This window comes from Myotis yumanensis, unplaced genomic scaffold (assembly GCF_028538775.1).
Source record: "Myotis yumanensis isolate MYYU_CA2020_CCGP unplaced genomic scaffold, mMyoYum1.0.hap1 SCAF_9, whole genome shotgun sequence".
In the NCBI taxonomy this organism is placed as follows: Eukaryota; Metazoa; Chordata; class Mammalia; order Chiroptera; family Vespertilionidae; genus Myotis; species Myotis yumanensis.
The window spans coordinates 12,431,742-12,454,005 of NW_027223760.1; the positions used below are offsets into that span (position 1 = coordinate 12,431,742).

The following is a 22,264-nucleotide window of genomic DNA, read 5'->3' on the forward strand; positions in this document are numbered from 1 at the left end:
TTTTTCCCCCCCGCCCTTGACAATCCCCTGGCCTCCCCTACCCCCCAGTGTCTTATGTCCATTGGTTATGCTTATATGCATGCCTACAAGTAATTCGGTTGATCTCTCCCCCCGCCCTCCCGTCCCCCGCCGCCCTCGCGTCCTGCCCCTCAACCCTCCCTGGCCTTTTTGCTGTAGTTTGACAGTCTATTTGAGGCAGCTCTGCCCCTGTATCTATTTTTGTTCATAAGTTTATAATAGTCTTTATTATCCAGAAATGAGTGAGATCATGTGGTATTTTTCCTTCATTGACTGGCATATTTCACTTAGCATAATGCTCTCCAGTTCCATCCATGCTGTTGCAAATGGTAAGAGTTCCTTCTTTTTTACAGCAGCATAGTATTCCATCGTGTAGATGTACCACAGTTTTCTAATCCATTCATCTACTGATGGGCACTTAGGCTGTTTCCAGATCTTAGCTATGGTGAATTGTGCTGCTATGAACATAGGGGTGCATAGAACCTTTCTGATTGGTTTTTCTGGTTTCTTGGGATATATTCCTAGAAGTGGGATCACTGGGTCAAATGGGAGTTCCATTCTTAGTTTTTTGAGGAAACTCCATAGTGTCTTCTATAGTGGCTGCACCAGTCTGCATTCCCACCAGCAGTGCATGAGTGTTCCTTTTTCTCCACATCCCCTCCAGCACTTGTCGTTTGTTGATTTGTTGATGATAGCCAGTCTGACAGGTGTGAGATGGTAACTCATTGTTGTTTTGATTTGCATCTCTCGGATGATTAGTGACTTTGAGCATGTTTTCATATGTCTCTTGGCTTTCTGAATGTCCTCTTTTGAAAGGTGTCTATTTAGGTCCTTTGCCCATTTTTAGATTGGATTATCTTCCTTTCCTTGAGTTGTATGAGTTCCCTATAAATGTTGGAGATTAAACCCTTATTAGTGATAACATTGGCAAATATGTTCTCCCATGTAGTGGGCTTTCTTGTTGTTTTGTTGATGGTTTCTTTTGCTGTGCAGAAGCTTTTTATTTTGATGTAGTCCCATTTGTTCATTTTCTCTTTAGTTTCCAATGCCCTAGGATCTGTATCGGTGAAGAACTTGCTTCGACATATGTCTGAGATTTTTTTGCCTTTGGATTCTTCTAGTATTTTTATGGTTTCCTGTCGTATATTTAAGTCCTTTATCCATTCTGAGTTTATTTTTGTGTATGGTGTAAGTTGGTGGTCTAGTTTCATTTTCTTGCATGTATCTGTCCAATTTTCCCAACACCATTTATTGAAGAGACTATCTTGACTCCATTGTATGTTCTTGCCTCCTTTGTCAAATATTAATTGAGCGTATTGGTTCGGGCCGATTTCTGGGCTCTCTATTCTATTCCATTGATCTATATTTCTGTTCTTGTGCCAGTACCAGGCAGTTTTGAGAACAGTGGCTTTGTAACACAGCTTGATATCTGGTATTGAGATCCCACCTACTTTGTTCTTTCTCAGGATCGCTGCAGCTATTTGGGGTCTTTTTTTATTCCAGATGAATTTGTGGAGAGTTCATTCTAGGTCTGTGAAATATGCCGTTGGTATTTTAATGGGAAGTGCCTTGAATTTATAGATTGCTTTGGGTAGTATGGACATTTTAATGATGTTGATTCTACCAATCCAAGAACATGGTATGTTCTCCCATCTGTTTATGTCTTCCTCTATCTCTTTTTTCAATGTCCTTTAGTTTTCTGAGTAGAGGTCTTTTACCTCTTTAGTTAAGTTTATTCCTATGTAGCTTAATTTTTTTGGTGCGACGGTAAATGGAATTGTTTATTAAGTCTCTCTTTCTGCAAGTTCACTATTGGTGTATAGAAATGCCATAGATTTCTTGGCATTAATTTTGTATCCTGCTACATTGCTGAATTCTTTTATTAAGTCTAAAAGTTTTTTGATGGAGTCTTTAGGGTTTTCTATGTATAATATCATGTCATCTGCAAAAAAGGACAGTTTTACTTCTTCTTTTCCAATTTGGATGCCTTTTATTTCTTCTTCTTGTCTAATTGCAATGGCTAATACTTCCAGTACTATGTCGAACGGGAGTGGTGAGAGTGGGCATCCCTGTCTTGTTCCTGTTCTTAGGGGAAATGGTGTTAGTTTATGTCCATTGAGTATGATGTTGGCTGTGGGTTTGTCATATATGGCTTTTATTATGTTGAGGTATGATCCTTCTATTCCCACCTTGCTGAGAGTTTTTATCAAAAATGGGTGTTGAATTTTGTCAAATGCTTTTTCTGAATCCATTGATATGACTATGTGGTTTTTTCTTTCAATTTGTTTATGTGATGTATCACGTTTATTGATTTTCGGATATTGTACCATCCTTGCATCCCTGGGATAAATCCTACTTGGTCATGGTGTATGATCTGTCTGATGTACTGCTGGGTCCGATTTGCTAAGATTTTGTTGAGGATTTTGGTATCTATGTTCATGAGGGATATTGGCCTGTAATTCTCTTTCATTGTGTTGTCTTTACCTGGTGTTGGTATTAGGGCGATGCTGACTTCATAAAATGAGCTTGGGAGTGTTACATCCTCTTGTATTTTTTTGTAGTAGTCTGAGAAGGATAGGTTTTAGTTCTTCCTTGAATGTTTGGTAATACTCCCCTGTGAAGCCATCTGGTCCTGGGCTTTTGTTTGCTGGAAGCTTTTTGATGACTGCTTCAATTTCTTCCATAGTTATTGGCCTATTGAGATTTTCAGATTCTTCCTGATTGAGTGCTGGAATGTTGTATTTTTCTAGGAATTTTTCCATTTCCTGTAGGTTGTGTAGTTTGTTGGAGTAAAGCTGTCCATAGTATTTTTTAACAATCCTTTGTATTTCTGTGGGGTCTGTTGTTATTTCGTTTCTATCATTTCTGATTTTGTTTATTTGGGTCCTCTCTCTTTGCTTCTTGGTGAGCCTGGCTAGAAGTTTGTCAATCTTGTTTATCCTTTCAGAGAACCAGCTCTTGGTTTCATTGATTTTCTGTATTGTCTCTTTGGTCTCTATGTCATTTATTTCTGCTCTAATCTTTATTATCTCCTTCCTTCTGTTCACTCTGGGCTTTTCTTGTTGCTCTCTTTCTAATTCTTTGAGTTGTAGAGTCAGATGATTTAATTACCATTTTTTCTTGTTTTTTGAGATAGGCCTGTAGAGCTATAAACTTCCTTCTCAGGACTGCTTTCATTGTGTCCCATAGGTTTTGGATTGTTGTGTTTTCATTGTCATTAGTGTCCAGGATGTTTTTAATTTCTTCTTTGATCTCATTGGTAACCCAATCAATATTTAATAATATGCTATTCAGCTTCCTGTTGAGGGCCGCCTGCGAAGCACCTAGGCATTTTCTTATTATTATCAGCTGAACTCAGAGTATAGGCAGCCACGCCCTGGGAACATGCTTCCCCAATAAGGCTGGACATGTTAATCATGCAGGGGCAGAACTAGATATGTATATCTAGGCCTTTAAAATAAACCTGCTGTGTGGCTCAGCCGCTTTTGCTGCCTCTCCATCAGAGAGGATGGCGCCCACCTGGCCCCAGCTTAAGATCTATTTCTGCATCTTGGTCTTTCTTTAATTTCTTAATCCCCAGGTCCTCCGCTCAAGAACCTGTCGTTTTCCCGTGCGGGTCGCGGGAAACAGAAACAGCCCACCACATTTGGCGCACCGAACAGGGATTGAGTAAGGAGGCAAGAGAAGAAAGCGAGGGGGTCGCTCCTAGAAGTGTGCACACGACAGATTGAAGGTAAGGAGTGTATTGTGTGAATTGAATCAACCGGGTGTAAAATATGGGTAATTCAGAGTCTCGGGAAAGAGATCTCTACTCTCAAATACTTATAAGTATGCTTTAAACTATGCTCTGTTAGTTGTAGTCATATTCTTGATTTCTTGCTTAAGCTTTGTTGATGAAACCTGGGAAAAGGTTAGAAAGCAGTTGTGTGACCAATACTCAGCAAGAAGTCCAGAGAAAAGTCCTATTTTAATTGGCGATGGCCTTGATTCAGCACAGGAGAGTATAAAAATGTCTATGTGGGGTGCTGCCACCGCCTTACAGCCTGGAGGGGAAGGGTGCGAGTCTCTAAGAATACCATCTACACCTCCTCTGCCTCCAATGATTCTTTATCTTAAAAAATCATTTCTTTCCTTGAAAAATAAAAATAAATAAAAATTGAAAAATAAATAAAATAAAAAGAGTAAATGCCAGACCATTACTGAATCTTCCCCCTAAGAAACAAGGAGGTGGGGGAAGCCCACGTGACCATCCAATAAGGACGCCACTCCCCAAGAAAGCCACTTCTTCACCTCATCTTCACCATCTTTATCCTTTTTTCCAGCTAATGACTTAAAGCTTTTACAAATTCATAAATGTATCCGGGATTTCTGTGCACATGTAAAGAGAAAAGGCCAGTTTAAAAACGAGTGCGCATAGTTTTAAGCTGAATTGACCTTTTGCTGTGTACAGAATAAAAACCCGAGACTGTTTTGGCCTTAAAAATGGCGGAGATGAACCCGAGAAAGAAATACAGGGTGGTTTCCCAAGGCGATTTAAAGCAGCTCTTTTGAAATTTCCCACCCTGAGGCAAGTACCACCAGGAAGTTGATAGTCAAGTTTACATGTGAATAGCCATGGATTCCCTTCTTGACTTTCCCAGCAGGAAAATTGTGACCATTTTGAAATTTAGCAGCCATCTTTAGGAATGTTAATTTGCATTTCAATGGCTACACCTTTTGCTAGTCAACCTTCCCAGAAAAGGTGAAGCGGCCAAAGCGGCTCCTTTGAAATAAACTTTCCACCAGTAGTCATTTTTTAATACCTGCAAGTTTGCTTCTCAGTTTCCCTGGGCAGAAAAAAAAACGTGGTTTAAATTTAATTATTAGATTTTAATATTTATTCTTAAAAATATAAGAGTGTAGTTAATCAAAGAACTGCTAATATTTGACTTGTAAGCTCTGAAAGTTTAAAGTACAAGTTGAATCTGGAGAAATTAATTAAATATCTAAAGTATAACTTGTTTTTGAAAAAATAAAATGTGTTTTCTCTTAAATAATTAGAAATTCAAAATATGTTACTTCTTGGTCTGATTTAAAAAATAGGATTAATTTTATGATCTCAACTGAAAATTTTTTAATACAAAAACCAGTTTAAATTTGATTGATATTCCTTAAGATAATTATGAAAGGTATAAACAGCTAATGAGATTTCTGTTTGTCTACAATATAATGTTGGTCATCTATCTTTTAGGGATGTTGGTTTGCTCTATCAAAGAACAGTGTAGACAGCCACCATTTTGGTCTTTGTGACTTGGCAGCCGCCATGTCAGCCACATGGCCTGCCGCTCCCCTGGGGGCCGCCATCTTGAAACAGCAAAGGCCCCTCCCTCAGATTTAGCCAAAAAGGTATGTCTTCTCACTGAGGCAGGATGGGATTTCAGAGGTGGAGCTTTAAGGCGGAATTTTACTACAAAAATGCGAATGAGGCATAAAGTATGCTTGCCTCTCGGATTTATTTAATACTATTTTTAAGAAGATATTTTTAATGCTTAATAAATTTAGCAATCACGGTCTTAATATAATTTAAGTGATATGATAGACCAATGTTTTAAGCAGTTGGCTTTATAATGGCCGACAATAAAGCTCGTATTCCTTTAAAAGGCTAAGTTATTTTTCTAATTTCTTAAATCTAGAAACCCTACTTTCCTTAAACTAAGGACAATTAAAAGTTTTATGTTCCCTCCCTAAACAAAAGTTAACTAGATTATGTCAAAGTATTTAAAAGGGACTGATAACAGTAATCCAATTTCTGTGATCTCAACCGAAATTTTAAAACCAATTTAAATTTAATTGATATCTCCTAGTAGTTATAAGAAGTATATAATTTTAAAATCATATATATTTGATGGTCTTTCAAGTTGGATTTCAAAACTATAACCAAGGAATGACTTTATGAAATTTCACGGACCCTGAAATGTTTTCAAAAGTTTATTCTCTCTTTTTATTTTTTATTTTTATTTTTTTAAATATTTTAATAATTTTTATTTCTTAAAGTATTACAAAGAGTATTACATATGTCTCCTTTTTTCCCCCCCTTGACATTTCCCCGGCCCCTACCCCCCGCCCCCCCCCCCCCCCCCCCGGGCCCTGTGTCTTGTGTCCATTGGTTAATCTTATATGCATGCATATAAGTCCTTCAGTTGGTCTCTTAATCCCCCCCCCCAACCCTCCCCAGGCTTCCCACTGTAGTTTAACATTCTGTTCAATGTTGCTCTGCTTCTGTATCTACCCCTGTTCATCAGTCCATACTGGTCCCCTTTATTTGTCCCAACCTCACTAGAGTAGTCTCAACCTCACCAGGGCCGTCTGAGCCTCACCAGGGCCGTTTCAACCTCACCGGGGTCGTCCCTATCACACCGGGGCCGTTTCAACCTGACCGGGGTTGTCCCTACCACACCGGGGCCGTTTCGACCTGACTGGGGTTGTCCCTACCAGACCGGGGTCGTCCCTACCTCACGGGGGCGTTTCAACCTCACCGGGGCCGTCCCGACCTCACCAGGGCAGTTTCAACCTCACCGGGATTGTCCCTACCACACCGGGGCCGTTTCAACCTGACCGGGGTTGTCCCTACCACACCGGGGCCGTTTCGAACTGACCGGGTCGTCCCTACCTGACGAGGGCAGTTTCAACCTCACCGGGGTCGTCCCTACCTCACGGGGGCCGTTTCGACCTCACCGGGGTTGTCCCTACCTCACGGGGGCCGTTTCAACCTCACCGGGGTCGTCCCTACCACACCGGGGCCGTTTCAACCTGACCGGGGTTGTCCCTACCACACCGGGGCCGTTTCGACCTGACCAGGGTCGTCCCTACCTCACGGGGGCCGTTTCAACCTCACCGGGGTCGTCCCTACCTCACGGGGGCCGTTTCAACCTCACCGGGGCCGTCCCTACCTCACGGGGGCCGTTTCAACCTCACCAGGGTCGTCCCTACCACACCGGGGCCATTTCAACCTGACCGGGGTTGTCCCTACCACACCGGGGCCGTTTCGACGTGACCGGGGTCGTCCCTACCACACCGGGGCCGTTTCAACCTCACCGGGGCCATCCCGACCTCACCGGGGCCATCCCAGCCTTACCGGGGAAACAGGAAGTTTGGCCCTCTGTCCCCTGCCGGCGGCTCCCCACCAGACAAAGTCTCCAGGCGTTCCTGGTGGTTGAACATCCAGCACTCCTGCCCTCCACCAAGTGCACAGACTGCCTGTCTGCTGTCCCCCAGCGCCCCACAAGAGACTGGGACCAGTGGGCATGTTTGTGTGCCTGCTGGTACAGCAGTTCCACAGTGCCGGCCCAGTCAGGCCCAGCCCTGGCCGGTCCCGGACCCGACTCTGCCCCCCGATTGCATCCCTCCCAGATGCAAGGAGCTGAAGTCTGCAGCCTGCTGGGGTGGGCTCTGTACTTGGTGCCTCTGCACATCCTACTCAGTCTCAATGCGCTTTTTTCTATGCGAGGAGTTGAGATCTGCAGTTTGTTGGGTTGGGCTCTGTACTTGGTGTCACATCCTACTCAGTCTCAATGTTCTTTCTCTCCTTCCAGTTGTAGAGCTTCCACTGGGCCAACTTTCCCATGGTTCTGTATGATAGGTGTTTGTCTGATATTTGGTCGTTTCGATGTTGTTGTGTGAGGTAGCACGCACAGGTCTCTTCCTTATGCCGCCATCCTGGTTCTCCTGGGTCTGCTTCTTGAGTGTGTCTCCCATGGCTGCGAGCAGTTGAAGTCTGCAATTTGTTGGGATAGGCTGCAAAAGCGCAGGTGGGTCTTTTTGTGCACCTGGCACAGCTTGGATGGGGATGTAAATTGATTAGGGTTGAGTCTCAGGGAGTCGCCATGGCGGAGCAAATAGCACTGGCTGAGTCTCCGCGGCCCCTTGAATCTCTGCCAGGGCTTTGTGTCCCCCAGTGCCGGCGAGCAGCTGTGCGACAGAGTCTCCCTCGCTTTCTGATGGCTGCAAGGCCGTGCTGCCTCTCCCAGTAGGGTCTGGTGCCTCATGATCCCGCCTGAACCAGCTCAGAGGATTTGAAAGTTTGCAGAAGCAAAGGCGTTTCTACTTGTGAGTCTGGCACAGCCCAGATGGGAATGTAAATTGCGTAGGGCGGGGTCACAGGGAGTCGCCAGGGCGGAGACTCAGCAGCCCCTTGCCTATCCAGGACACCAGGACTTTGCGTCCCCCAGTGCCTGGGAGCAGCCGCGCGCCAGAGCCTCCCTCACTTTCTGACCGCTGGAAGGCCGTGCTGTCTCTCGCCTTGGGGCCTGGGGCCTCAGAGACTCGCCCGAACCAGCTCAGTGGATTTGAGAGTTTGTAAAAGCACAGTCATTCCCTCTTGTGCCTCTGGCACAGCCCTGAGGGTAGGGCGGGGTCACAGGGAGTCGCCAGCGTGGAGGAAATAGCAATGGCGGGCAGCGGCTCCTCGCCCCTCGCCTCCCCGGGACACCAGGACTTCTTGTCCCTCAGTGCTGGCGAGCAGCCGCGTGTCAGAGCTTCCCTCACTCTCCGACCACTGCAAGGCCGTGGCCGCCTCTCCCTGTGGGATCTGGGGCCTCAGAGACCCGCCCCGAGCAAGCCCAGAGGATTCGAGGGTTTGTAACCGCTTCCGATTGAAAAAAAACCGCGAATCCATTTGTAGCCCGCCTGGCGTGTGACTGCGTACCTCTGGTTTTGGTGCCTCCGTAGCTCCCACTCAGTCTCACTGCGCTTCTTTCTTTTCTTCCAGTTGTAGATCTTCCACTGGGCCAACTTCCCCATGGTTCTGAGTGGTGGTTGTTTACTTCATAGTTGATAGTTTCAATGATGCTGTGAGAGAGCAGCACACACAGGTCCGCTCCCTACGCCGCCATCTTGGTTCTCTCTATTCTTTCTTTTTAAAGGATTTTTTTTAATTTAACCAAATTTAATATATTTGAAATCACATGGAAAACTTTATCAAATAAAAATTAATAAATACTTATTTTATGTTTTTGCCTCTGAGAAAGGGCAAAACAAGTTATTTTGTTTAATATTTCTTAAAATACAGCAGTGGAATTTTAAGATGTAATTTGAAATGACAAAAGCTCCTTGCTACTGCATTTTAAAATTAGGCTGGAGGTGGGTCAGCATTTGCCCCTTGTGAATCAGAAGTATACTAAACACTGAATTTACTTGCTTTGCCTTTTTTTAAAAAAAATAAAATACTTACTTAAATTACTATCCTTGTAAGCAATTGAATCCTAGTAAAAGGCACATTTTTCCTTTACCTGGGAGGGACAGCACAACTATCCCAAGGTCAGAGGGCTCCAGTTAATGTGTCGGCTCAGTGTTGTGGAGACCCAAAACTGTAATTTAGATAACATGCCTAAGTTTAACCTAGGTTACCAAGGACTCTAGATAATGTGTTCACTCCAAACTCTAATTTAGATAGCATACTGTATCTGCTTCTGTAAATTTTTTTTTTTTTGAAAACTAGGTTCCACATTCCAAACCTTGAGTTTAAAATTAAGTTGTCATGACCTAGAGCAAAGAATATTCTTACATGGTATTATTCTACAAGTTTCATTAATAATTTTGATGCTTTACAACGGTATATTGTGCATTTATCCCAAACAAACTTACAAATTAATTCTACATGAAAGGATTTATTCCCTCCTGTGAAGGCGCTTAAGCATTCTGTGTTGACCTCTCTTGACCTTTTTTTTTTTTTTTTTTTGCCAAGAGAATTCCAATTGTCTACAGCGGTTATCTGAGCTATTCGTTCATACTGAGATCATGAAAAGCTGGTACCATGGATCTGTCTCTTGCCCAATGGCGTAAGCTGGGCCCTCTCTGGAGAAGAAACCTGGGTTCCCTATGATCAATGCCGGGGCCCACCAGCAGGCGAGGGGATCCAAAGGCAGTTGCTGGGCATGGAGGCCAGAGGGACATAGACTACCAAGGAGACAGAACTGAATCTCACATCACCCTACTTGGCCCAGAGAGCACGGCTGGTAGTCAATGACGGGTAAGACCCCACAGGGTGGGGCGACCTAAGACAGGCACAGTCGGGGGGGCCAGTAGGAGAAAACTTGGGGTTCAACAGAGGTGGGGCACAGATCCTCACCCCCCCCAATGGTGTAGGGGCTTGAACACTCGCCCCTTCTGAGGGAGGTCTCCTGTCCCCATGGCTGCTTCTTGCTTCCCATGCCCAGCCCAGATCAGGAACCAATTAACAGAAGAGACTTGGTCCAGCTGAAAATGGTACCCAGAAAAACAGAAGGCTTAGTTAACAGACTCTAAATTTAAATCTAGCCTAAGAGGAATGCTTAAGCCTCCTCAAGGACGTAAAGTGGTCCTTTCAATTAATATTTACAGTGTAAATTAACATTATTGTTAAAATATTAAATTTGACAGTAAAATAGTTGTCAAGTTTTCAAATTAAATTGGGCTAATTTGAAATAAGTAATTATTCAAAAGGTATTAACCAAAATTTTCATTTTGTGATAAAATTGCTTAACATGCTATGAACCTAAAGCAGTCATATTTTTCTGCAAAAAGTTGGAATTTAAAGTTATCTAGACTGCATTGTAAATTTTCCAAAATTCTCCTTATAATTAAATAAAAAAGGGGGGATAGTGGAAAAATACCATGTAAAGAAAAATATCCTATAACTAAATTACATGTAGATAAAATTTTTCATTTAATGCTAACAGCGAGACACCCAGAAAAAACATATGTCAGGGAAAGCCAGGAGAAGATCATTTTAGAGAAAAGACCCCAAGTAAGGTTTTCCCCTTAACCTTTGGTTGAGAATATGTTTGTATATTTCAGAAGAACAGCTCCCAGACCATGTGGATTCCTGCAACAACAGATCCCAACTGATCAGATTGCTCCAGCCACAAAGACAGGAAAGACAGTTCAAAGATGGAGATGGTGAGGACGCCTTGTCATGATAGCAGCCAGTACCTGTCCATTGCTGCAGGTTGCCCAGGACCAAGAGCAAGGAAGAAGGAGTAATGCAGCCAATTAGGGTGCCAGAGTGTTACATCCGTCACCACAATGGACTCAGACAAGCTCCTGTGTCCATTCACTCAAGGAATAAGTACTGCCCTAATGATAGCAAAGGGAAAGACAAAGAAAACTGAAAGACGCAAGGGACTATTGTACCAATATGGAGTCATCTGAAGAAGTTAGTGACTGAAGCGCAACAGATTGTGGAAAAGCAAGAAGTTGAAGCTACTTCTTCAACCATGTTCCTGCTCATGCTAGTATCTGTTAGATGCCAGTCTTGTGAAAAGTCTTGCACGGCCAAGTCCAAGGACTCTGAGTAAATATACACCAGCAGTAAAAGAGACTTTTTTTTTCATTTAGTAGAAAAAATGTTAATATGTCCATAGTTCTGATTTCTCATATTGTTGTTTTGCATTGGCATTGTTTTGTTAATATTTAATAGCCAGTTTTGTTCTTAACGTTCAAATTTTGAAAATGATAACATGTATGTAGTTTCGTTTTTGCATTTGCATTGTTTACAATTGTTTTAATTCTAGAGCCCTACTATTAATGTTTAAAATTTTACTTTTATTATAGTAGCTTAAAAAACAAAAACGGGGGAGATGTAGAGGGCCGCCTGGGAGGCACCTAGGCATTTTCTTATTATTATCAGCTGAACTCAGAGTATAGGCAGCCACGCCCTGGGAACATGCTTCCCCAATAAGGCTGGACATGTTAATCAGGCAGGCGCGGAACTAGATATGTAAATCTAGGCCTTTAAAATAAACCTGCTGTGTGGCTCAGCCGCTTTTGCTGCCTCTCCATCAGAGAGGATGGCGCCCACCTGGCCCCAGCTTAAGATCTATTTCTGCATCTTGGTCTTTCTTTAATTTCTTAATCCCCAGCTCCTCCGCTCAAGAACCTGTTGTTTTCCCTTGGGGGTCGCGGGAAACAGAAACAGCCCACTGCAAGCTTCCAAGTGTTTCAGTATTTTGGGTTGTTTTTATTGTAGTTTCTTTCTAATATTATGCCATCGTCATCTGAGAAGATGCTTTTTATTATTTCAATCTTCTTGAATTTGGGAAGACTTTGCTTATGACCCAATATGTGGTCCATTTTTGAATCTGTCGCATGAGCACTTGAGTAGAACATATATTTTGTGGCTTTGGGGTAAAGTGTTCTGAAAATGTCTATTAAGTCCATCTGATCTAGTGAGTCATTTAGGATTGCTGTTTCTTTGCTGATTGTTTGTCTAGAGGATATCCCGTGATGTCAGTGGTGTATTAAAGTCCCCTACTATGATTGTATTCTTGTCGATCTCTCCTTTGATATCTTTCAGGAGTTTTTTTATGTATTTGGGTGCTCCTGCATTAGGTGCATATTTGTTTACGATGGTTATATCTTCTCGTATTGATCCCTTTAGTATTAAGAAGTGGCCTTCCTTATCTCTTGTTATGGCCTTCACTTTGAGGTCTATTTTGTCTGATATAAGTATTGCTACCCCAGCTTTCTTTTCCTTTCCATTTGCCTGAAAGATATTTTTCCATCCCTTCAGTTTCAGTCTGTTTGAGTCCCTTCTAATGGGGTGGGTCTCTTATAGACAGCAAATATATGGGTCATGTTTTTTTATCCATTCAGCCACTCAATGTCTTTAGGTTGGAGCATTTAGTCCGTTTATGTTTAAAGTTATTATTGAAAAGTACTTCTTTGTAGCCATTTCTTTTTTTGTGTGGCTGTTTTCTTTCTGAGCTTTTCATTTCTTCTTTTTACACCAGTCCCTTTAGCATTTCTTGCATTGCTGGCTTGGTGGTGATAAACTCCCTTAGCCTTTTTTTTTTTTGTCTATGAAGCTTCTTATTTCCCCTTCAATTCTGAATGCTAGCCTTGCTGGATAGAGTATTCTTGGATTCAGTCCTTTGCTTTGCATCACTTTGTAAATTTCCGTCCATTCTTTTCTGGCCTGATGTGTTTCTGTTGAGATATCTTTTGATAATCGAATGGGAGATCCCTTGTATGTATCTTTCCGTCTCTCTCTTGCAGCCTGTAAGATTCTCTCTTTATCCTGAACATTTGCCATGGTAATTATGATGTGTCTTGGTGTGTGTCTTTTCGGGTTCACCTTGTTTGGGACTCTCTGTGCTTTTGTGACTATTTTCTCCCCCACCTCAGGGAAGTTTTCTGATATTATTTCTTTGAGTAGGTTTTCTAATCCTTGTTCCTCTTTCTGTTCTTCTGGCACCCCGATTATTTGTATGTTGTTTCGTTTCATGTTGTCCCAAAGCTCCCTTAGGCTCTCCTCCTGTCTTTTGATTTTTTTCTCCAATTGCAGTTCAGTTTGGGTGTGTTTTGCTTCCTTGTCTTCTAATTCACTAATTCAGTCCTCTGCTTCTCCTAGTCTACTGTTGATGCTTTCAATGGTGTTTTTTATTGCAGCTATATCACTCTTCATTTCTTCTTGGGTCTTGCAAAAGTTATTGATTTTTTCATGTGTTTCTTCTTGATTCTTGCATAAGTAGTTGATTTTTTTCATCTGTTTCTTCTTGCTTCTTGCATATGTTGTTGATTTTTTCCTCCATCCGGTTTATGCATGCTAGCATACTTATTCTGAATTCTTTTTCTGTCAGGTTGCCTGCCTCTGTCTCACTTAGCTGCTTTTCTGGCAAGTTCTCCTTTTCTTTCCTTTGTGGCTTTCTTTGCCTTCCCATGTTTGATCTCACTGACATATCTAGATGTTGAGTCTTTCAGTGGCTGCTCCCTGGGTGGCATTGGCTCCTTGGGCTGTGGTTGCGATAGAAGCTGCTTCACAGTTGGTAGCAGCTCCTTTGGTGGGTGCTGTTCACAGGTGTGGTGGCTCTTCTGACTAGTGGGGGGAGGCTTCACGTACAGCTGCTGTTCCTCAGACAGAGGGTGTGGTGATGAGGAGGCTGCTGTTGCTTGGATCTGCTGTGTTGATTTCAAGGCACAAAATACAACACAACAAGGCACAACGTACCAGGCACTGAACACAAATATATTCACAATATTAATAAGCCCAAATAAAGGTGACCACCCGAAGTAAGAGAATTAGGGGACAAGGAAGAAAGAAGAGAAAAAGATAAAAGAGAAAAAGGAAAAGAAAAACAAAAAAAATCACAGAAAAGGAGTGCAAAAATGAAATTGGGAAAAAAAGAGGGGGGGAAAAAAGAGCGAAAAGAGAATGAAGTAGAAGAGAGGAAGAGACTATTTGTATGAGGAGAAAACTCTGATAGAACTGCCACTAATCCCAACAAATTCCAGCAACAGATCCCTGGAGATGAATGCAAACTACAAACAACCAATGATATCAAGAGAGGTCAAGGGAAAACAGAAGCACAAAAATACCCGGGGGGTGGGGGAGGGGAGGGAGGGGTAAACCAGCAGAAAAAAATAAAAAGAAAAAGCAAAACAACCTCACAACCAGTCCTAAAAAAGCAAAGAAAAGCACAAAACAAAACAAACAAACAAAAAATCAATATACTCAACAATCAAGCAAACAGCAAGAAAACAATAGAAAGATAAGAGAAAAAGTATTTGGATAGTGAAGAAGGATAAGGGATAGGTGTATAAGGATTTAGAGCAGTGGATTGGAAATAGGATATATAAGTAGGGTGAAAATAGACAGGGGGTAAAAAGACGGAATAGGGAAAATCTAAAGCAGGAATAGGGTAAGAGAAACAGGACACCAAAAGGGGAAAAGTGAGGAAGAGGGTTTTAGCATAGAGGTAAAATTGAGGTAGGGAAAATTGATGCTAAAGGAATGATGAAAATAGAATGGAGAACACTACTCCCAAAATAAAATAAAGAGAAAATAAAATGGCACTTTAAAAAATGGTAAAATGATAGCAGTAATAATACTGGTTAAAAATAAAAACGTAGTAATTAAAAGGGTAAAATCAGGTGATGGAAAAATAAGAAAAAGAAAAAAATTGGTTTCTTAGTTAAAAGGCGAAAAAAGAAAAAATTTGCAGTAGTGAAGGTCTTTCGGTTCTTCTACTCTTCAGCCTGGCTCGCCTTAGTCCTGCCAGGTATTCAGGAGAGTGTTGAATTTCCCTGCGATACACTGTTCCTCTGTGTTGTAAATCACAGTCATGATTTTGAAGCAGGACGTATTTGTGATCCAGATTGCCTTAATTTGTGTTCACCTAAGAGTCAGTTTGTGGCTCAGACTCTGGGTGGCAGTGTTTTGGGGTTGGCCTCTGAGGCTATACGGCTTCTCTATTCAGCAGCAAGGGATTATTTTCTCTCTTGCACTTAAAACTGGTTTTCAAAGCTCTTTATCTGACCTTCACTTCTGAATGATAGCTTTGCTGGATAAAGTAATCTCGGTGGTAGATTCTTGGCATTCATCACTTTGAATATTTCTTGCCACTCTCTTCTGGCCTGCATAGTTTCTGTTGAGAAATCAACTGGAAGTCATATGGGTACTCCCTTGTAGGTAACTGACTTTTATTCTCTTGCTGCTTTTAAGATTTTCTCTTGGCATTTTAATCATGATGTGTCTTGGTGTGGTCCCCTTTGGATTCCTTTTGTTTGGGGTTCTCTGTGCTTCCTGGGCTTGGAAGTCTATTTCTTTCACCAGGTAGGGGAAGTTTTCTGTCATTATTTCTTCAAATAGGTTTTCAATATCTTGCTTTCTCTCTTCTTCTGGCACCCTTATAATTCCGATGTTGGTACTCTTGAAGGGGTCCCAGAGGCTCCTTACACTATCTTCATATTTTTGGATTCTTTTTTCATTTTGCTTTTCTGATTGGGTGTTTTTTGCTTCTTCGTATTTCAAATCTTGGACTTTATTCTTGCTATCCTCTGGACTGCTGTTGGGAGTCTGTATAATATTCTTTATTTCAGTCAGTGTATGCTTAATTCCTAGTTGGTTCTTTATCACAACATCGAGGGTCTCACTAGATTTCTCGAAGGCCTCACTACATTTATCGGCGGTCTCACCAGTCTTTTCGAGGGCCTTACTAAATTTATCGGCGGCTTCTAGACAGTTCTTTAAAGTCCTTAAAAGTGTGATTTTGAACTCTATACCCAGCAGTTTGCCTTCCTCCATTTCTGTCATTTGAGTCCTGTTTCTTTGTCTCTGCATATTTTGTGCTTCGTTGTGTTGATAGAGTGCCTTTCTGTGCTAAGTGTCCTAATTACCTGAGGTAGACACTCTAGGTGCACCCCTTTGTGGGCTTTGTGCACAGTCTTGTTGTAATTAAGCCTTGATTGTTGTAGTTATCACTGCGAGGAATTGACCTCCAGCCCAATTGGCTGTGAGAATCAGCTGTGTCTGCAGTGGGAGAACTTCTGTGCTAGAGACTCCCCTCTGGGGCAAGACTTGCTTCAATGGGGCTTTGGTGCTCATGGAGTCTGCCCCCTGAGTGTGTCTTTTATGGTCCCATGGAGCTGCCAACTGGATGGTCCCACTCTGACCTCTGGGCTTCCTGGCTCCTGAATCTCTAGGGAGGTGCTAATCTCGCCTTTGCCTGTGGCTATCCAGCAAAAGCCTCCCAGCAGGGCTTGGTCCCATGGGGTCAATAGGGTGGGACTAGCAGTTATGGCTGCTCTCAGTCTTGCCCTCAGAGGCTCTGCTTCTCAGTGTCCTGAGAATCACTGCAAGCCCCAAGGAGAGAAAGCTGCCCTCGGGTTCTGACCGATGCTAGACAGTTGCACTTCTCCTGTGTGAGTCTGTGTCCCTAGAGACCCGCCCGGAACTGGAGCTCAGAGCCTGAGACTCCCTCCTGATTGAACACGACAAACGCGCCCTCAGCCGCCAGCCTGCTCCCCATGCACTACGCACTTTAGTATTTTACTTCCGCACTGGGCCTCCTCTGAGCCTCGGTGTGCTTTTTTCTTTCCTTCTAGTTGTAGAATTTCCACTCAGCCAGCCTTCCTGTGGTTCTGGATGATGTCCATTCTGTCTTTTATTTGTATTTTTGAAGTGGTTGTTCGAGTCAGCAAACTCCGGTGTTTTTCACATATATATTTTTTTAATATTTTATTGATTTTTTACAGAGAGGAAGGGAGAGGGATAGAGAGTTAGAAACATCCATGAGAGAGAAACATCGATCAGCCTCTTCCTGCACACCCCCAACTGGAGATGTGCCCGCAACTAAGGTACATGCCCTTGACCGGAATCGAACCCTGGACCTTTCAGTCCGCAGGCTGACGCTCTATCCACAGAGCCAAACCAGTCCAGGCTACATTTATTTTTCAATGTATACATGTACACTGATAGTCTGACCGAAAACTTTATGACTCTGATATTATCCGTGGGACTTTTGCTGCTGTATCACTGATGACAGAGATTTTACATCAGGTTTATATTTTGTGACCTTCAGAGATATGCACGAGCTACTACTTTCATCCGTCCGACTATTCCTATTAGGAGACTTAACAAAATTCATCAGTGAGAACAAAGAGTCACAATCGTATATGGTTGAAACCAAAACACTGGTGGGATATAGGAAGGCAGGAAGAGTTAAGGCAGAGGCATAGAAATTGCTCTTCCCCTCTCTCGTCAATCCATGTCTATGGTCTTAAAGATAACTTGTTATGTTAAATTGTTTATTTATCTAAGATGCACCTACACTGAATTTATCTGAAAAATAAAAAAGTCGATATTAAGAAAGAAATTGTAAAAGGAAGATTATGAGAGGGTTTTGCATACCAGCAGAACTTAGTGGCGTGCCATGTTTGGCATGCGTGCCAGGGGTTGCCCACCCCTGGCCTAGGTGGTCCTCACGTCCTTGCAAGCAATGTCATCACAAGATGGCCATCACAAGATAGCCACCAAAAGATTGCCACGTGCCCAGTGCCGCTCTACGTGGTGAGGTCTAGGACTCCCATGCCTCCACACGGCACAGAGGAGGCCAGTATCGGCATCTCCTCCACCTCATGTGAAGGAGGCGGGTCCCAGTGGAAGAGACGAGTCTCAGTAGAGGATGGCAGCTGAGGGCGATTGGGCCCACAGGGGAGGGCAGCTGGGGTCAAACAGGCTGGCAGGGGAGGGCAGCTGGGGGGAATGAGGCCAGTGGGGGAGGGCAGCTGGGGGAGATCAGGCCAGCAGGGCAGTAGTTAGGCATCAATTGGGCTGGCAGGGGAGCGGTTAGGGAGCAATCAGGCTGGCAGGCGGAAGCACTTAGAGGCAATCAGGCAGGCAGGCAGGCGAGTGGTTATGAGCCACTGGTACCGGATGGAGAGAGGGATGTCCGACATCCCTTGAGGTGTCCCAGATTGGAGAGGGTGCATGCCGGGCTGAGGGACACGACCACCCCCCATGCACGAATTTCACACACCGGGATGCTTTATTAATAAGCCATAATCAATCATCCTTAAGTTGGCGTTCATTTTGATATTTTAGGTAGAACTTTCCCCTCCTGTGTCCTCAGCTGACTCTGAGTCAATGTTTGTTAAAGAAGGGGAGGATGTACTCTGCTTCCTAGGGTAAGAAGAAAAAGAAGAAGGTCAAGGTTTTGACTCTTGAAAGGAACAATTAAACTATTCATTATTTCCTCATTTTACATAAGAATTCTGAGTGTTCCCAATTATTTACTTTTTTAGGAAGACCTCCTGCTCCTCTGACTTTGGTGTGTTTTTCTTTCTTCCATAAATATTTTTTAGCCAAAGAAGCCGCTTTCTCCAAAATCCACGTTCCTAGAAAACAGATCGGGAGACATGAACTCTACATTTGCCCTGCTTTGTCCCGCCACAGTACTTTGTCCTCCTCAAATTTACCTCGATGTCAATATCTGATGATGCCTTTGATGTCTTGAACTTGGAGAAAAAGCTGCTTGGAGGAAAATACATACCAACAGTTAGTGATTCATGCCATTCTCCATGACTCTCGCACATATAGTTCTGGTCTTATTCGGACTATTTGGATACCTGGGTCCATATTCCTGAGCAAAATCACCACAGACCTGGGACCTTGAAAATGATTCCTTGCGTGCTGGGCTTCCAATTCTCTGTGACAGTTTAAAATGGCCCTGCAATGTCTCTGGGAGACCTGTGAATGTGGCTTGGCATGGGGTATAGGCAGGATTTTCAGTGTTGCTTACTGCATTTTTAAGCATGTGCAGTGTGGACAAAAGGGGCCACATGCCAACCTGAAAAGCTCAGGGGAGGCCTGCATGGCAGTCTTGCAGACTCAGAGACCTAAAGTAACCACAAAAGATGGTCTGAAAATTACATATTTAACTGCAAACAGGTTATAGTGGGTTGTCATGTCCTAGGCCAGTATTTTCCCTGACAAAGATCAACTTAGATCTTTACTGAGCCCATTTGTCTTTTTACCTCTAAGATAACATATCTGTGAAATGTCTGGGTAATTTGTAAATTCCTTTTTTCTGGACCTTCAGGGTGCAACAAATATCACCAGGACATTTCCTCATTGTTATGTTGTCAAGTTAATTGTCAACTGTTAATGATGTGGAACTATCCTGTGTCCATCTATGTAAAAGCAGCACATGTCCACCATTTCAGTTTTTATCCTATCCCAGAGGTTTTCCTGCTTTGCTTAATCCCACCTCTTTAATCTATCACCAATGGATTTCATGTAATCCACCTACATCCCTTTCCTTTGATTGCAATGCATAAATACAGATGTAACCTGCCATTCTTTGGAGCATTACCTCAATTCCTAGAGGTTCTGATTCCCAGCATGTCGACAGTTTGGCTCAAATAAACTCACAAAAATTCTTTACAATGTTTTTTTTATGTTAACAGCAGCAAAAATTCAGCACTCTTTGGGGTCACCAACCTGCACCCAATCCTGACCCAGCCTCTCTCTCTCTGGCCTGAGCACGCCTACCAACTCTACCACTGTAATGACAGAATTGCACACATTGCTCCTATAAAGTGACATCCTTGAGATGCTTGGTGGTTTTCAGATATGCGTACCCTTGATGACCTGTGTACTTTCACGAGTGTCCTTAAAGTGAACACAAAGGTTTAAATCTCTTGACTTCCATAATTTTGTGAGGTTTTCTGACTCAAGTGAATAATAAACCATTTTCAGAGGTCACCTCTGGCCGCTTACAGAAAGAGGAAGGTCCTTTCCTTATAAAATTCTACTTTAAAAATCTCCAGACCCATATTTACCTTGAGCTTCGTCTTTTTTGTAACTTCCTCCGAAAAATCTATTTTGGAAGAAAACAGCACGTGATTATTCATACAATGACCACTCTTTCTAAAACTTTATTCCTTCTCTTTTAAGTGAGATGGTAACTTTTTGAGGACAGACTCTGCCTAGTCCTTTTACTCTTCCATAGTCCTATCTTAGGACCTTGCATGCAGCTGGCAATGCATTTTCTTGGCTGTTTCAGATAACATTCAGCAGATAATTCCCAATAAAAACTCTTAGAAGTAGCAAAGAAAATGAAAGTATCTACCCGAAACCTACACAGCAGCTCTGTTTTCTGTTACTATTTATCATTGTCGAGGAGGTCCTAATCAATGTAATAGGAAAAATGAAGTACTGGGAAGAAAGAGACAAAACCTATTTGCACATGAGATGATGCACAACCTAAAAAGCCCAAAAGCATAGATTAAAATTTTTTTGGCAGTAATATGACAACTCAGTAAGAAGGCTAAATCAAGACATGCAAATTTCAATAGCTTTCCTACATACCACAAATAATTAATAAAAAATGAAATAGGGGAGAAACCAAGATGGTGGCATAGGTAAACACCGGAAATTGCTGCCTCCCACAACAACTTCAAAAATACAATGAAAAGACAAAACAGACATCATCCAGAACTACAGGAAGGCTGGCTGAGTGGAAATTCTACAACTAGAAGGAGAGAGAAAAGCACACTGAGAGTCAGAGGAGCTGCGAAAGTAAAGTGCAGAGGTACGGAGGCTCTAGAGCACGGAAAGGTGCTGGTACCTGAGGACGTGGCTTTCTTTTTGAATCGGGAGAGAGTCTCCAGCTCCCAACTGCTCTGAACTGCAGTTCGGGGAAGTCTCTGGGGACCCAGGACTCATACCGGGAGAAACTGGACTGTCTGGCAGCGGACAAAACTCGGAAGTTGAGGGCGGCTTTCCCTCAGAGTTGCTTGCAGCAATTACTGGGACACTGAGATTCGGGGCTTCTTAGGGCAGGGCTGAGGATCAGCCATAGCTGCTTGCTCTGCCCTGTTGATTCCCTGATATCCAGCCGCACCCAGGATGAGGCAGAGGATTTGCATATGAATATCCTGGCCCTTTGCAATCTGAAAATTACCCAACAATTTGCAGCTGGGCCAGACAGACCCAGCACTTGCAAGAGAAGGCCCAAGGCCCCACAGCAGCTTGCATTGCTTCACAGCTGGGCCTCATCTGGGCACCTCCAAACCCCCCCAAAAAGAAGGGGAATCTGCAGATCTCTTTGTAGCTCCTGCTGGGTAGCCTCAGGCAGAGGCTAAATTAGCACCTCCTTAGATCCAAGAGCCAGTGTACCCAGTGGTCAGAGTGGGACCATCCAGATTACAACTCCTCAGATCCATAAGGGTCACACTCAGGGGGCAGACGCAGTGATCACCAAAGCCCCAAGGAAGCAAGTCTTGACCCAGAAGGGTGTCTTCAGCACAGAAGTTCTCCCACTGCAGACACAGCTGATTCTCACAGCCAATTGGTCTGGAAGTCAATTCCTCCCAGTGATAACTACAACAATCGAGGCTTAACTACAACAAGACTGTGCACAAAGCCCACAAGGGGGTGCACCAAGAATATCCACCTCAGGTAATTGGGGAGACTAAGCCACTGGGCCCTATAGGACATCTAGCACAGAAGGCCACTCTATCCACACAGGGAAGCAGCCAAAATGTGGAGACAAAGAAACATGACAGAAATGGAGGAAAGCAAACTATTGGATTTAGAGTTCAAAATCACACTTTTAAGGTTTTTCAAGAACTTTCTAGAAACCGTCGACAAATTTAGTAAGACAGAAGAGACCACCAATAAATGTAGTGAGATCCTTAAGAAATCTAGTGAGAACATCGAGGGTATGAAAAAGGACCAACTAGAAATTAAGCATACACTCACTGAAATAAAGGATATTATGCAGAGTTCCAACAGCAGACTAGAGGATCGCAAGAATCAAGCCAATGATTTGAAATACGAAGAAGCAAAAAACACCCAATCAGAAAAGCAAAACTAAAAGAAATCCAAAATTATGAAGATAGTGTAAGGAGCCTCTGGGACCCCTTCAAGCATACCAACATCGGAATTATAAGGGTGCCAGGAGAAGAGAGAGAGCAAGATATTGAAAACCTATTTGAAGAAATGATG

The 22,264-nt window shown here is 43.0% G+C and overlaps 1 long non-coding RNA gene across 1 annotated transcript; it reads right to left on the reverse strand.

Moving 5' to 3' along the window:
• Positions 1 to 18,280: 18,280 nt before the first annotated feature.
• On the reverse strand, positions 18,281 to 18,644 carry LOC139016761 (uncharacterized). Its single transcript, XR_011472712.1, has 2 exons — positions 18,548 to 18,644; positions 18,281 to 18,433 (listed from the first exon to the last, which is right to left on the reverse strand). It is a non-coding gene; the product is annotated as an uncharacterized lncRNA (long non-coding RNA).
• Positions 18,645 to 22,264: the final 3,620 nt, after the last annotated feature.